Genomic DNA, 9,680 nt, shown 5'->3' with positions numbered 1-9,680 from the left:
AAACTGTTGGATAAATAATAGTGAATAAACAAGTTTGATACAACAAACAATATCCCAAATAATTAGTAAGAATATAAAATAAAAAAAGAGTTTAGAACAATTTCACAATACTATAGAATCACGTTGCGAAAGCATTGTCCTTAAAGGTTGATTTATGCCATCCGGAGTAAAACTCGGTGTGACTGGTTCTCTTGGCCAAACAACCCCCAGGATTAGACTATAGTGTCAACCTTCGTGATGGACGCACTTTCACTCACAAAAGTTCAAGAACAACCCTCTATTATAGAGTAGTAAAAAGACTTTTTAGAAAATGTGTGATGATGAGTATTATATAGACTACTTATGAAAATAATAGTCTATAGTTATTGGTTACTAATAATCCTTAAAAGCCCAATGGCTATATTATCAATTATTGGCTAACAACTATTTTTCTCATAATTGTCTAACGGCTATTTTACTCATAAATTTTTTATGGCTAGAAAATAAATAAGAATAAAAGTGTTTGGAACACACACTCACACCAACACAAACTCACTTTCATTTGGAATCTTTTGAACAACCACACCAATACCTACCCAAATAAATAAATAAATAAATAAATAAATAAATAATAAATAAAAATTTGGGTTGCTACTCATTCAGCCGAATTACACAAAAATGCTAAGAATAGTGTTAGTCAATGCTTGCACCCAAAGGAACAATTAACAGGTACCTAAAACAATGAATTATGTTGGGTACATAACTTTTGACACAACTTTGTACTACAATTCACTATATGGTGAGTTATGATTGGTAAGAGTATGTCAGTGGCTCATGTGGGGACACACCCTTACCAATCATAATTCACCTTTTATAATAATAATTTTTTTAATTAAAAAAAGAAGAAGTAAACCAAAAGAAACTCAACTCAATTGAAATTATATATTATTTGAAAAAGAAAAATGTGGTAAATGCAATATATCATAATGATGATTATTTTTCTAATAGAAATAGTACGAGGGCTTTAACTTTTGTAGATTGCCAATATCTTACATAAAAGATTGCCAACATTAAATATCTAATTTTACACACAATCACACATCAAAATCTCCCTCTCTCTCTCTTTCTCTCTCTCTCTCTCTCTCTCTCTCTCTCTCTCTCTCTCTCTCTCTAATGCTAAAATAAAAATTTTAAAATTAGATTACAACCTTACTTAACCATGCATATATCCAAGATAAAGTGAAACTCTTTTTAAATAATAATAATAATAATTTTTTGGTAGATTTTATACTTGTATAAATAAGGGCCCAAAATTATATATTGGGCCTTAGGCCCTATCCAGGAACGAGTGAATGTCTGAGGAGGGGGAAATAACTGTGAGGGGTTCCTATTTTTAAAGTCTCATAAGCAAAAAACAAATGGAGGGTGGTCCGAGGAGGAACTCCTCCTCAGACATAATGAATGCAGCTCAAATCTATATTCCACACGATCAAGGCAAACTTCCAAGAGGTTCCAGCTACAAGGACGTGTATCATACATGTACAAGAGCGATGGGAACTCAGAAATATTTAAGGAAAAGCTGCTACCACCGCATTAAATGCACTGAAGATATTTTTCTGGCAACATTTATGTGGAGAAACCCCTGAACAATGCAGTCTTGGCTACCGCGACTCACAGAAAGCCAAAGAGGGTGACTGATAGGACAGACACTCAAATAAGGGATCAAATGATCAACAAGTGTAGGATCAAGATAGTCTAAAAGGAGCTATATAATGTGAGAGACTCTCCATGAGAGGGGGGGGGGGGAGGGAAAAGACTGTAGTTACCAAAATTGCACTTATGACCAGTTTTACTAATTCATAATAAAATTGGCCTCCTCAGACAGGAAATTCGTCCAGTCTTGTGTTTTATTTTTACTTAATCATCTTCTAAATCCATACTAGCCATTGTTAAGTTCATTAGGGCCTAGTTCTTTAACCCACTCTCTACAAATTTATTGTAATGAGCTCACTGAGCTAAGATCCCATACATCTTAAGCTTGGACTGCAAAACGTGTCCTTACAATACTTATATTTAATTCTTTATATGCAGCAAACCTTGATTTGCTTAGTGTTAATTCATCAAATTATCCTTGGTTTGCTTAGTATTAATAAATTTCTAATATTAATATTTTAATATAGAAGGTCCACTTAAATTTATCATCTTAGGCCTCAAACTATATCGAGCTGGCCCAACAAATTGGAAACATCCTTGACCTCATGCATCTTATGATCAAGTTGAGTTTATTGGTTTTCGATTTTATACAATTGAAGAGAAATAAGAAAAATAAATTGTAATATATTTGAACACGTACGGTGTTCATTCCATGATGAAAGCTCTTAATAATCTTGCCAAGACAATAATTAATTTTTGTTGTATATTGGATTTGAATACAAATCTCTTACTCGACAACAAAGGACTTAAGGTTATCCCAAGTGATTTCTCCCTGTAATTATTTGGTGTGTGGGGGATGAAGAGATTTCACACTCAAGGAATAGTTATCTGAAATAACCTTGGACTTCTACGTTAGCGAGTAAAAAAAGTTGGAAAAAAGAAAAGAAAGAAAGACAATTGTTTGTCATTTGTAATGATAGACAACACCACCACACCCCCAAATTTTGAGTCTTTGTTCCCAATGAAGGAGATGGGCCTGGTTACCTCCCTTATTTTACTCTAATATAGTATCCTTAATTATTCATATAAGATTTAGTCAAAAAATAAATATCTAGAAAAGGGGAAAAAAACAAACAAACAAACGAATCTCCAATTTCAATGGCCCATCCAATGCATTACACAGGACACATTATTTCTCATGCATTTAGTATTAGCATTGTCACCCACACACTAGGTTAATTTATTATATTGTTTAGGAATTATCAGTTTCTGATGTCTTTGTCAGGTTTTACATTGTGCTTCAGTTTATATGGCATTACCGGTTTGGCTCCGATACTATCTGTGATGACCTGAGGAATTTTCCCTTTCATTACGGTTTAATGCGGATTCATGTAGGTGAGTCTGTATGTGTTTCAAGTTGTTGTGCTTTCCAGTGAGTTATTTTGTGGCACTTAGATGTTGTCCTTAAATATTTATAGTACATGCTCAAGCTCATATAACAAGAATGATTGTGACAACTTAAATTAAATCATGCTCAAGCTCATGTAACAAAAATGATTGTGACAACTTAAATTTTCGTGATTTTTTTTTCAACTACTGATATGACTTGTTTTAATTAGTGCATCATATAAATGGATCCTCTCAATTTCAAAAGGTGTTCAATTCATCTATTTTCTGGTTTGGATTTTATTTTCTAGATCTAATAGTGTAAATACTGTCATATGACTTAAAAATTTTAAATGACATGATAGACTGTGCACATTTAAGATTTGTAAAATCTAATTCAGTCATGAAATTGATAATATTTGAAATGGGAGAGTGAACTCAAGGGTGAACTAAGGCAAAAATGATGTTACTACAATCAAAACATGTCATTTCAATAATTTGGAAAAAATTGGGAAAATTATTATATCTTTAGTAGAAAATTACAAGCACCTCCATTGATTATTCAAAGACAAACTGAAGTGAATAATATCCATGCACTTGCATTGCACCCGATGATTATTTTAAGCATATTTTAAAGTAATTGGATATAAGATTCTAGCTAGCTAGCTTGAATAAAAAGTGGAACAAAAGATTTGTTTTCCTACCTAGACCTGAGCCGTATGCTTCATCTCAAGCACCTTGGCCCAAGCAGGTCGAGCTAGGATCTCACAGCACCATGCTCTCACAGGAGGTCGCGATTCAATGAGCTTCTTGGCTGGCGTTCCCATAAGGCTTTGCAAATTTGGGAGGTGAAGTAAATCAGCAATGGTGTACTTGTCAGTTGCCAAATACATAAATTTTGCTAGCTGTGTCTCATACACATCAAGAACATTGCCTAATTTGGCTTCAGCCTCGGCCACCACATCTTGGTCAGGAGCCAAGCCATTGTTTGGCTTAATGATGACCATCTCAAATATAAGTTTCGCTGCTGGTGGCTCAAACTGGTGGTCCTCAACATCAACCCAATTGGCTAATATGTCCTGCTCCCTGCCATCCCAGTAAACTAGCTCTTCTCCCTTCTTGCCATATTCATGGGCCATACATCTTATTATTGCTCTTGATTCTACAATCAATTGGTTGCATTTTTTTTAGCCAGGAATAGCAAAATGTGCAATTGTATAAGTGTCAGCAGGTGGCGGAGCTAGGATTTTAGTTTAAAGGGAAGGTTAAAAAAATAATAATAAAGAACCTAAAATTATTAATCAATATTAATAATAAAATTATAAACAAAATAATTATCATACAATTAAAATTTAAACAATTGTAAAATAAATAAACAATTGTAAACATTCCTGACTATATATCAATCGTCAAAGTATGAGATTAATCTATATATACATAAAGTTTAGACAATTAATTTGATTCCTCAAAATAAATTGAGAAAATAAATTTTAACTTTTCTTTCTGTATTCTTCTAATTATTTAAAATTTGGAATTATGATAAAACTCAAATTTTGAATTATGAAAATGCAAGAAATGAAGGAGAAATAAATAATGGACATTTTACAACTTTAGTGTCATACAAGATATTTTATTATTATTTTGGGTAAAGTTTGAATTCCACTTGCTTAACTTGAAATGAAAGGAAAGAAATTTGGATAAGTAAAAATTAAAAAAAAAAAAAGTATTGGTCAAAAGTGAAATCAAGCTTGGTGGCATTTATTTCATGTAGGCTCATTGTTTAAAGTGGGATGAGTCGTTTGAGTAACACCACAAAATTTCACAATATTTTTACAATAAATTGAGGTGTTAGTACATTATTGGTCAAAATAAAATAAAATATATTTATTCTAGGATCTATTCCAACTAAAAATAAGATTATTGTAAAATTTTATTATGTCTCTAGACTTTCTCAAATAGAAATATGTATTTTATTTATTTTTCATTTCATGTCAAGAGTACAATTTGAGAGAAGATGTTTCTTTTCTATTCTAACTTTAGGAGTACAACTCAATGAAAAGAAAAGGAAAGAAAAAAAAAAAATTAAAAGAGATAAATTCTCCTGGTAAAAGTGTGGTATCAAAGTTAAAACATATACAACTTGAATTAGCTTAGCATGGATTAAAGGCTTCCCTAGTGACAAAACAAAAGTAAAAGTTTTTTTTTTTTTTTTTTGAGAGAGAATTTCAACTTATGGATTCCGCTCCTGATAATAACTTTTTATCATCAAACCAAGACACCAATCAGTTTTTGGAGTAAGCGGAGATTGAACTCTAGATCTCTTATACAACCATTAGAAACTTTATCAGTTGAGCTAACTGGAACCCACAACCAAAAGTAAAAGTTAAAGAGTCTTATAAGTCATAACTTAATAATAATTTTTTATTATTATAATTCTCTATGAGGAAATTAGATTCAAATATTATATCTCACTTGTTGCAAGTAAGCCAACAACAAAAATAACTAAATATAATAATAATAAAGGAAGAAAGAAAGAAAAACAAAAGGTTGATAATGGCAATAACATACATGGGCAAGAAGGCCATCAAATAGGCCAGAGTTGGACCTCCAAGTAATTTGTTGGGTTTTAGGAAGCCTCCTAGACCTCTGGCCTTGGAAGAACAATAAGGACTTTGCTAAGGCATCTCTATAGTTGGAATTGGCTTGGACGGTGTCCAAGCCAATTACAAAGGAAGACAAGAAAAACAAGAGACTTTTTTGGGAGGAGTCAGGGGGGCAGCTAACCCCCCCCCCCCCCCTGGGGGGAACCTCCCTAGCTCCGCCTTGGGCAGCTTACCGAATTGCTTGATGCCAATATCCTCGTATACCAGAACTTCACCAAATGTCTACAAAATATAGATGAACAACTTATTGGATATATACATGTAAGTAAAGTCTTATATTGAGCAAAAATGATAAAAGGGATGGTTAATATAATATAATTGGGTCAAATTTATAGGCTTAAACTCTTTGAGTCAAGTGGTGTCCTTATATGTTATAGTAAATACTTAGTCTTCTTAATAAGTGGTATCAAAACTTATGGTGGTGTGTGGCAAGGTGTTCAAGGTCCTTTACTTCAAAAAAAGAGAGAATGAGTACCAATGGTACTAGATACTAGTGCGATGTAAAGTTCCATGGACACGGAGGCCCATGTATGACGTGCTAGTGAAATAAACACACACACACACACACACACACACACACACACACACAAGAGAGAGAGCTAATAAGACAGTAAGGCTTTCTGATGGCCCACAAAGATGCAAGAAGTAAATATAACGTAGTTTAGCTTAAACTCATAAGTTTAAAATTTTGAGTTAAATGGTGTTCATATATTTTATATTAATTACTCAATTGAAGTCTTCTCCACATATGATCTCCCCAACACGACTTGTGTCCTATGAGAGTATTGGAAAAATACATGTTTGTATCACATATAAAACATACACAACGAAAAATTAACGGATCTACTTTATTCACAATTGATAACATATACTATGTAAATTTAAGAATATAAGAACAAGAGAGTGTACTTTGATGTAGTGAAATTCAAAACCAAAGATTAGAAGTACTTGAGAACACTTTTAATCTTCACTCCAATTCCACTTGTGCCCAAGAAATGTGATCTCTCAATTAGTTTATATGTATGTGTTCAAGGGAGAATAAGAGAGTGTCCTACACTCACATACAAACAATTTCATTTTGTTACAAAATTCTGTATGTTTTTCTTCTTATAACTGATTATCTAATTAGGCTAGTCTTTTGGGCCATTCCAATTGGGCTTTAGTATGTGGCTTGGAGTGGGACTAAAAGGAAACAAATAAGACACTAGCTCCAATGGGCCTTGGGCTTTTCTGTCAACTCTTGACAAATTCAAAGTTATTATTAATTATATTTAATACCACTATATAAATATAATTGCACTCTAGACTTTATTAATAAATTTTAAGACTTTATTATACATTCAACCCCTTCATAAAGTATTCATAATAATACAAAATCATGAATATAGACTGCCACTTTGAAAATTACTACATCTTAATTCTTGAGTACCTGATTTAATCTTTTAAGTAATTCATCATATATTTATGAAATTCAATTTCATAAATATATACTTTAGTAGCTCCTTACTAAAGTGGTTAGACCTAACACTCTGAATAACCGAACTCATTAAACTTATCTCAAATGAATATTTTATATCTTCGTTAAGAGATTATGAATTCCATCTTGAGAATATATGTTCCATCAATATTAAATGTGGCTGCCCAACATACTGAGATTTTGATTGTGACTTTAGATCTCACTTCTGATATAACAAAGTAACCTACACTTCATGATCATGTACATTATTCTCTCAGGATTAAGAGTTCATGTAAATAGAAGTCGTGAGATTTATTATTCATATGACAGTCATTATGAGAATAATAAATCTTACAGCGGTCTAGTTTAATATGTATTAACTCTTAAAACATATTAACATATCAACTAGAAGTCTTCACTTCTATTATCAAGACAAATCATCTTAGTTGATATGTTATAATCTTCGTAGATGAAATGTCCAATTTCATCACCAACTACGAACTAAAATTCTGAATTTACAAAGAACTTATGATTTATATCTTCAGTGACTAAATCACATACTATACATCTCATGGACTAAATGATAATGTCCAAATATTCATGTTACCATTATTTTAGATAGTAATAAAAAAACTTTATTAATTACAACATTAAGTCTATATAATGTCATACATAATGTCATACCTAGCATCATACAATATGATTTAAAAGCACTAATCCTAACAGAGAGAACTTTACCAATCATCACATGATATTTCATGATGTATATTTGATATATCAATAATTGAACATATATCATGCCAATTGTAGCACAAACTCAAACCAAATGTGTTATATTGATATCTTGTAAATTTTCTATTGTAAATTTGTAATGCTTAATTAACCAATTGCATATGCTTGCAATCCATTCTTGTGCATTCCATGTACCATGTTTAAAAAGCAATAGAACAATGACAAGAACCAATGAACAAAACAAAAATTACTCACTCAAAACTTGGAGAAAATGGGGTTTTGCCTTTTTTTTTTTTTTTTTTTTTTTTTTTTTTTTTTTTTTTTTAAATCCAACATTTTGCTCCCTTTCTCAAACTAATTACGGAAATACTCATATTTTGAAATTCTATTTTTAGCCCCTGTTTTAAACTCGATTTTCTAAAAATCAAGTTTCAATTTAAAACTCGACTTTTGGACAATCGAGTTATAACAAACTAAAAAAAAAAAAGTTAAAAAAAAAATTCTGGAACTTGAGTTCCTTGAAAAAATTCAAGTGGAACTCGAGTACTTTACATGGTTTTACATGGTACTCGAGTTCATGGAACTCAAGTTCCAAAAAAAAAAAAAAAAAAAATTCTAAGTCCACGTTCGCTATAACTCAAGTCCAAAAAAAAAATCGAGTTATACATTTGAAACTCAATTTTTAGAAAATTGAGTTTCAAAACAGGGGCAAAATGCTGGATTTTTTGTGTGAAATGGGCATTTGCCCATTTTGGCCCTCAAAACTTATTCAAAGTGTTCATTAAGAACTGGTTGGAAACATTATCGTTATCATTCTTTGGTGTAATTTCTGAGTTATGGAGAAAGTTCACATCTCTGTGTACTAACTTACATTCATGGAAAGAAAGGTTTTCTTCTTCTACTCTCCAGCATCAAGAATACCTGAAACAAAGTCAAAATCAAGATCATTCTCAAAGAGGCATGTCGCATGCCAGAACCTTCAATGTGGCTGGTAAGCTGAGGCTTCCATAGACTTTTCGGACTGCCATTTACGTTCAGCTCTCCTTACACCACTCCTAATTGATATTGATTGGAGGATGAAAACACAACTAAATTAAGCTTGAATGCTGGACAAATTTATAGAATAGGGTACATATATATAAGGTCAAAATTTGTGGACAGATAGGACAATGATTGGGGTCATGATGAAATTGTTACGTAGGGAATCCTACTTGTGATGGATGTTAATAAAATGGGTAGGCGAAAACACTATATTTTAGGTTCATAGTCAATTTAGTCCCCACATTTTAGAGTCATAGTTAATTTGGTTCCTATATTTTGGTAGCAGTCAATTTAGTTCTTGTTATTTTCAACTTACAATCAATTTGATCCTTACCATTAATTCACTAACGGAAAATACCTATATGGTTAACAACATTTTTTTAAATGTCAAATAAACTTTTTATTATTATTTTAGTAGCCACATAAGCAATAAGTGTGCCAATTGTAAGCGGCAGGAATTTTCCGTCAGTGAGTTAACAATAGAGACCAAATTGATTCTAAGTTGAAAATAGCAGGGATCAAAATGATTGCTTATCAAAATGTATTGACCAAATTGATTGTAATTCTAAAATGTAAGGACCAAAATAGTATTTTCACCAAATTGGTATTGATAAAGGATGAAGGTAAATATGATGTTTTGTTAATTAGAACTTGGTACGTTAGTAATTGTGGAAAAAAAAAATTAAAATCTTTTTTTTCATTTTTCTTTTTTCTTTTTTTGATAAATAAAAAATTAAAGTACTTGTTAAAATCCTATGTTACTTTTTAAT

The 9,680-nt window shown here is 31.6% G+C and overlaps 1 pseudogene; it reads right to left on the bottom strand.

Moving 5' to 3' along the window:
• Nucleotides 1-3,722: 3,722 nt before the first annotated feature.
• On the bottom strand, nt 3,723-8,897 carry LOC111984275 (glutathione S-transferase-like; annotated as a pseudogene).
• Nucleotides 8,898-9,680: the final 783 nt, after the last annotated feature.

Source organism: Quercus suber, unplaced genomic scaffold (assembly GCF_002906115.3).
Source record: "Quercus suber isolate HL8 unplaced genomic scaffold, Cork oak 2.0 scaffold_863, whole genome shotgun sequence".
NCBI lineage: Eukaryota > Viridiplantae > Streptophyta > Magnoliopsida > Fagales > Fagaceae > Quercus > Quercus suber.
Note: the sequence above shows the minus strand (reverse complement) of the source record. Positions and strands in the feature narration are given on the sequence as shown.